Below are 6,293 nucleotides of genomic sequence, written 5' to 3' on the forward strand. Positions count from 1 at the left end.
TCGAGAGGGAACAAGTCGGCCCAGGCCGTAATATTAGTTCCACATCAGTGTATTCAAGTGGGCAAACCCATACACCCTTAGTAGACACAGGTAGGCAAACTAATACAAAAGCAGTTGAGGCTACGTGATTTCTTATCGTTTGATATATAAATGGCCATCCTAAGTTAAAGAGTGGATGCCGCCCACCCTCAGGATACGCGGGTGGGCAAACCAATACAAAAGCGGTTGAGGCCATGTGATTACCTATCGTTAGATATATAAAATAACATTCTTAGTAGGATTAAAACGTGTGGGTCACCCACACCTAGGATACGTGGGTGGGCAAAGAAATACAACAGCTGCTGAGGCCATGTGATTTCCTATCGTTTGATATATAATTTACCATCCTATGGTCGCATAGTTGCAAAAACCCTAGCCAAAGTGCTAGCCCATTGAATTTAACCTGTGCGATTCTAGCAAAGCAGACTTTTGCAACAGGACCTAAGTTCGACTGCTTTGGATTTTTGGTCTCACTCTTTCACGTAGACGCGAGCGTAGACGATTCCAATCTTTTACTTTTATGTTCTATCGAATGAGAATAGCTTGTTTTTTTCGGTCACTCTCCCTTTAAGGGGGTTGGTCGGAGGGGGCGGAAATTTGTGGAACGCGTGAGGGGGCGGAAAAAAGAGTTTTATCGAATGAGACCATGTTGTCCGAATTTATAGCCCGGTGTACCGGTAAGAAAAGAACCACACCACCGGAGGCCTATCATCAGAATGCTCTACGCCAGCGTCCACAAGCCCAGACAGGTGACAAAACCAGCATGGGTAGCAGAACCCCACTACTGATGGTCGCACCCTTGACGCAAGCCGCTCAACCCAGCAGAAGGTGCAACAATGGGACGACCAGCTCGCCACTTCACACACAGCAGTGGGATAGAGAACGGATGCTCTAGCAACTCCGGCCGACACCCCACCTAGAAAGGCAGGGAGCCAAGCCCTTTGGAAAGAGCTCCTAAAGGGGAACGGCGGGCACACAGCAGCCCGCATAACCTGGCACAGCTGGCACCGGAGATCCCGGTGAAGCTCCAAAAGGCCGGGAGATGGGTCCGCCGTGCCCTCATACGGAGGCCCCCAGCCCCACAGCAGGCTACTCAATCCGCCGAGGTGGCCAGGTTGCCCGGCCCCTCTCCATTAGCCTGGGCCGAAGCCCAGTATCCAGCCCACACCTGACCGAAGTCGGAGGTTGGAGACAGGACCCTTTGGATGGAGCTAACAGCTCCCAGCGCGCCACCGCCCTTGCGGGTTACAAGAGCCAGACCCCGACTCCCCGGTAAAGCCGCCAGTTAGTGCACACTCCGACCCCTTGAGGGCCTATCGAATGAGACCAACCCGCCCACCCTCAGGAGACCCGGGTTTAATTCAAACTTCCCGCCAATATAACTGCTCGATGAAATATTCAAACAAAAAAACGCGCCGAAACTTTTAGGCAAGAGCGACATCTCTGGACCAACTATACAAATTATAAAAGTGTTCAAGACTAAAAGTTCCAAACTTTCCACCAAACTAATCCTTTTACAATTTTCCTATTACATTTTTAATTCTTTTTCAAACTAATTGCTCGATGAAAAACAAATTAACGGCACTGCGCGTTTTATCGTTTGATATAAAAAGTACCATCCTAAGTTAAAGAGTTGACTTTAACGTATTGTTATTAAAGGGGAGGTCGTAATTGTGCCCCCTGTTTACCTGACAGACCTGAAACTGACCATCGGTAAAAGTTTTGTAGCCCCACACTGTAATTCAAACATCCCGCCACACCCGTGTTTAGAGGTCGGCGGAACAAATAAGTTAACCGCAAAAATTTCAATTAATCATTAAAATTAGTATTATTTGTTTTATACGAATAAATTATACGATTAAACAACGATTTAATATGCAAAATTAATCATTTTTTTCGAATATTTCTGAATAATTATCGGTTATGGATAAATATAAACAATCGTATAATTTCTTATTCAAACGCCGACCTCTACCCGTGTCACCCTTCGTGGGGGGGGGGGAGAAGAAGTTTGAGGTAAAATAACGCGGAAAAAGGAAAGAGAATTGAGACAACTTAACTTGACAAATCCCCCCGCGTCGCAAAAAGAGACTTGAAGTTCCGAGTAAAATTTGTACAGAGCGGCGTGGCTCGGTTGGTAAGTGCGCCGGTATTAGAGATAACGCGGCCAGCGGCTATCTGGGTTCGAGTCCCGTCGCCGCCAATCGAATAATTATTTAATTTATTTTTCGCAGCTCCATCTACCGTGCCGGCGCTTTTCCACAACAAACAAACAAACTAACCACGACAACACTTAACGACATTCCGTCCATAGCAATAGTCCCACTTCGATATATATATATATATATATATATCGATTATATATCGATGTGGAACTAAAAACGGGTGGTTGTTTCGTCGCGAGAAAGAGCTTGAATTGGGGGGAAAAGTGGGGCTTCGGAAAACGAGTCGAGAGGGAGCTCCAACCGTTCTGCTTGCTACTAACACAAGAGCAAATGCTTTTCTCTTAATTGGCATCGCTAGCCGATTGTTAGTCTTAACAGGAGTCTTTAAGAGTGATTGACTGGGTGTCCAGTTTTGTAATTGTGTTCAGTAATTCACTTTTCGTTTCGAGCTTTTGGGGGATGCAATGATTCCTACCGCCTGCTATGTTAGTAAATGAAATACTCTGGTCTTCAGAAATGGAGAAAAAATAAGGAAAAACCAAATAATACTTTGCTTCTCCTACCCGAATTCGCCACTACAGCCGTAAGGGAGAACCCCAAATTACCGTCTAACCCCCCAGCCCTAAGGGTCTTTAAGTAGAAAAGATGATATTTTTTCCTCCCCCGACCCTACGCACTAGATAGGGGATTCCAAAATCTGTCTGGCGCCGATTTAGGTGGAGAATGACACGGACATATTGCGACACCTTTTGTAACTTATTGGAAATAAACGGCTCCAACAAAAAGTTTCGTTTTTCGAATTTGGAGAGAGAAGCCGAGTTTTTCTTTTAACTAAACTGTAGTATTTTGAAACGAGAGAAGCCGAGTTTAACATTGGAGAAAGCAGTTGTGGACATCGGACCCAACGAGTTTCACTTAAAATGACGTATGTTGCCGTGTCGCAAGTTAAAATATTGGATGGTATTATATTTGATCCGGGTTTTAATATTGCGCGCCCTTTACAAATTACAATAAGAGTGGATTATCTGCTAAAAAAACAAAACTTGAAAGGCTCAAAAAACTTTGAAGTACTACCACATAAGCCAAGTAATAACTGTGTAAAGATATATTCGATTTCAATTTTGTTTTTTCTTTACCAAATAAACAGTAATCTTTAGTAAACTAAATTATTTATCACGCGTTCCTTTCTCTACCTGCATTATTTACGTAATTATACAAATTGGACACTTACCCTACACGCTTAAAAACGCAAAAATATTCGCCAGAAACCTATCCAAAATTCCGAAAATCTATATAATAACACGAACGAGATTGATTATACGCAAACAAAACGGCGACGTATTACCCCAAAATTAATTAAAAGCGCTGATATAAGAGCTCAAAACTGATTTAACACGTCAAAAAACTAAATAAGAAATGCCTAAATCTCCGATTTAATAGCTCGAAACTGATTCAACAAGGCAAAAGACCCAGACACATAACCCCGAAAATAATTAAAAACGTTCAAAAACCTAGACGCATAGCGCCGAAACTAGTAAAAACGTCAAAAACTCCAAACACATAAGCGCGAAACTAATTAAAAACGTTAAAAAAAACCAGACACACAAACCCGAAACTAATTAAAAACCCAAATAAACAATGACACATAACCCCAAAACTAATAATAAACATCAAGAAACCCAAACACATAACCTCGAAACTAATTAAAAACGTCAAAAAAAACCCAAATACATAACCCCGAAAATAATAAAAACCGTCAAAAAAACCAGACACACAACCCCAAAACTAAATTAAAACACAAATATTCCCAGACACATAACCCAGAAACTAATTTAAAAAGTCAAAAACCCAGACACACAACCCGAAACTAATTAAAACCACAAAGAATCCCAGAATCATAACCCCGAAAATAATTAAACACGTTCAAAAACCTTGAAGCATAGCCCCGAAATTTAAAAAAAAAGCCAAAAACTCCGATTTAATAGCTCGAAACTAATTTAAAACTTCGAAAAACACTAATAGACAACCCAGAAACTAATTTAAAACGTCAAAAAACCCAGACACATAACCCGTAAACTAATTGAAAACGACAAAAACTCACATATAATAGCTCGAAACTGATTCAACACGCCAACAGACGCGAAAATATTACTCCGAAACTAGTTAAAATCGCCAAAAATAATGATAAAATTGCCAAAATCTCTACGAAATCCCGAAATCCCGTACAAAATAATGGCAAGTGTCCGACCCCTCGTAAAAATGCCTAAAAACGCCCCCTGATTACCCCGAAACTAATTATAAACCTCAAAAACGGCGATAAAATATCTCGTAACTATTTCTTAAATACTGACAAAACTATAAAATATGAATTCAATATCCTAAAATATCGAAAAATCTACGAAGATATTTAAAAAAATCACCGTCAAAAACTGTAAAAAGTCGTGTAACAGAGTTGTCGGCTGATTCCTCGCTGCCAACTAAAACTGACTTAAAATTTGAAATTAATTTTGATTAAGCTTTAAAAATTCGTTTTTTGGTTTTGGTTTTCCCTCAATATGTCCGGAACCACTTGTCCGATTTGGAAAACGATACCGGTTCTGGAATGGAAATAATTCGGCCACGTGCACGAAATTGGAGAATTTCAATTGGTTGAAAAAGCAATGTTTTATTTTTTAAGCCTTGGTTAAAAAATTCCTAACATTTTAAAAATTTAAAATAGCCAAAAGTTTCTCCGTTCTTTAACCTTTCCAAAAAGGTATCATTCGACTTTCTACTCTTAACGGTTTTTGGAATATTTGAAAAATAAAGTGTCCAGAAACCTTTGTCCGGGACTGTACATAGGTACAAAATACTAATGAGCTTTAAATTCAGGTACTCTTGCAAATTGTATAGGATTTAGAGCTCGCATCTTCAAATTGAAGTAAAAAATCTCTTGCTGAAACTGCACGCCTTCTTTTTTGACGATTTGAGATATCAAATTTCTCCATTTTGCACGCTATGTTACCATTAAAGCCTAAAATAATATAAAACCAATTAAATTTATGTTTGGATCAGAATCAGGTTCATTTTGAGATTCAATTAGCTATTACATATTTAAGCTCATTTTTCAAGCTGTAGGTCTACTTACATTGTTAGTGATGTATTAAGATATCAATTCCTACAGTTTACAATCTAATTTACATTAAAGTTAAAAATATACCAATTAAATTTAAATGAAACACCATATATATTTTTCAAGAGCTGATAACAGACTAAAACCAAGTGTTTTTATGGTTCTAGTTTAAAAAACTAATTTTTTCAATCTCTTAGCTAGGTATACATTTCAAATAAGTAAAAATATGAAAATTACAGTTGAAATCCTGATAAAAGGTCATATGTAATTTTCTAGAATTATCACTACCTAATAAGAATGATGTAGACACTGGTTATTTTTGATCATATAAGCCAATACACTTAGCAACATCTTCCAAAAAAATTCTAGAACAGCCTGGTAATTCTACCTTCCCTTGCGATAACCTTAAAATATTGTAAAATCACCCCAAAAATTAATAATATTATCCTATATCTTACCAAAATTAAATTAAATTCCCTAAATGTTCCTCAAGAGCTGATAACAGACTAAAGCCTAGTGATTTTATGGTTCTAGTTTTAAAAAAATAATTTTTTCAATTTCTTAGCTAGGTATACATTTCAAATAAATAAAAATTACAGTTGAAATCCTGATAAAAGCTCATATGTCATTTTCTTGAATTATTACTACCTAATAAGATGTAGACATGGCTATTTTTGACCATATAAGCCTATACACTTAGCAACATCTTCCAAGAACATTCTAGAACAGCCTGCTAAATCTACCTTCCCTTGCGATAACATTAAAATATTGTAAAATCACCCCCAAAAGTTCAGGATATTATCCTATATCGGACCTAATTTAAATGAAATACCATATATGTTCCTCAAGAGCTAATAATATACTAAAGCCAAGTGCTATTATGGTTCTAGTTTCAAAAAAATATATATTTTTATCAATGCATAATAAAGGCGATATAATTCAAATCCCTGAAAAATTAAAATTTCACAGTTAAATTC

Source organism: Leiobunum rupestre, chromosome 11 (genome assembly GCF_980474605.1).
Source record: "Leiobunum rupestre chromosome 11, qqLeiRupe1.1.hap1, whole genome shotgun sequence".
Classification (NCBI taxonomy): Eukaryota; Metazoa; Arthropoda; class Arachnida; order Opiliones; family Sclerosomatidae; genus Leiobunum; species Leiobunum rupestre.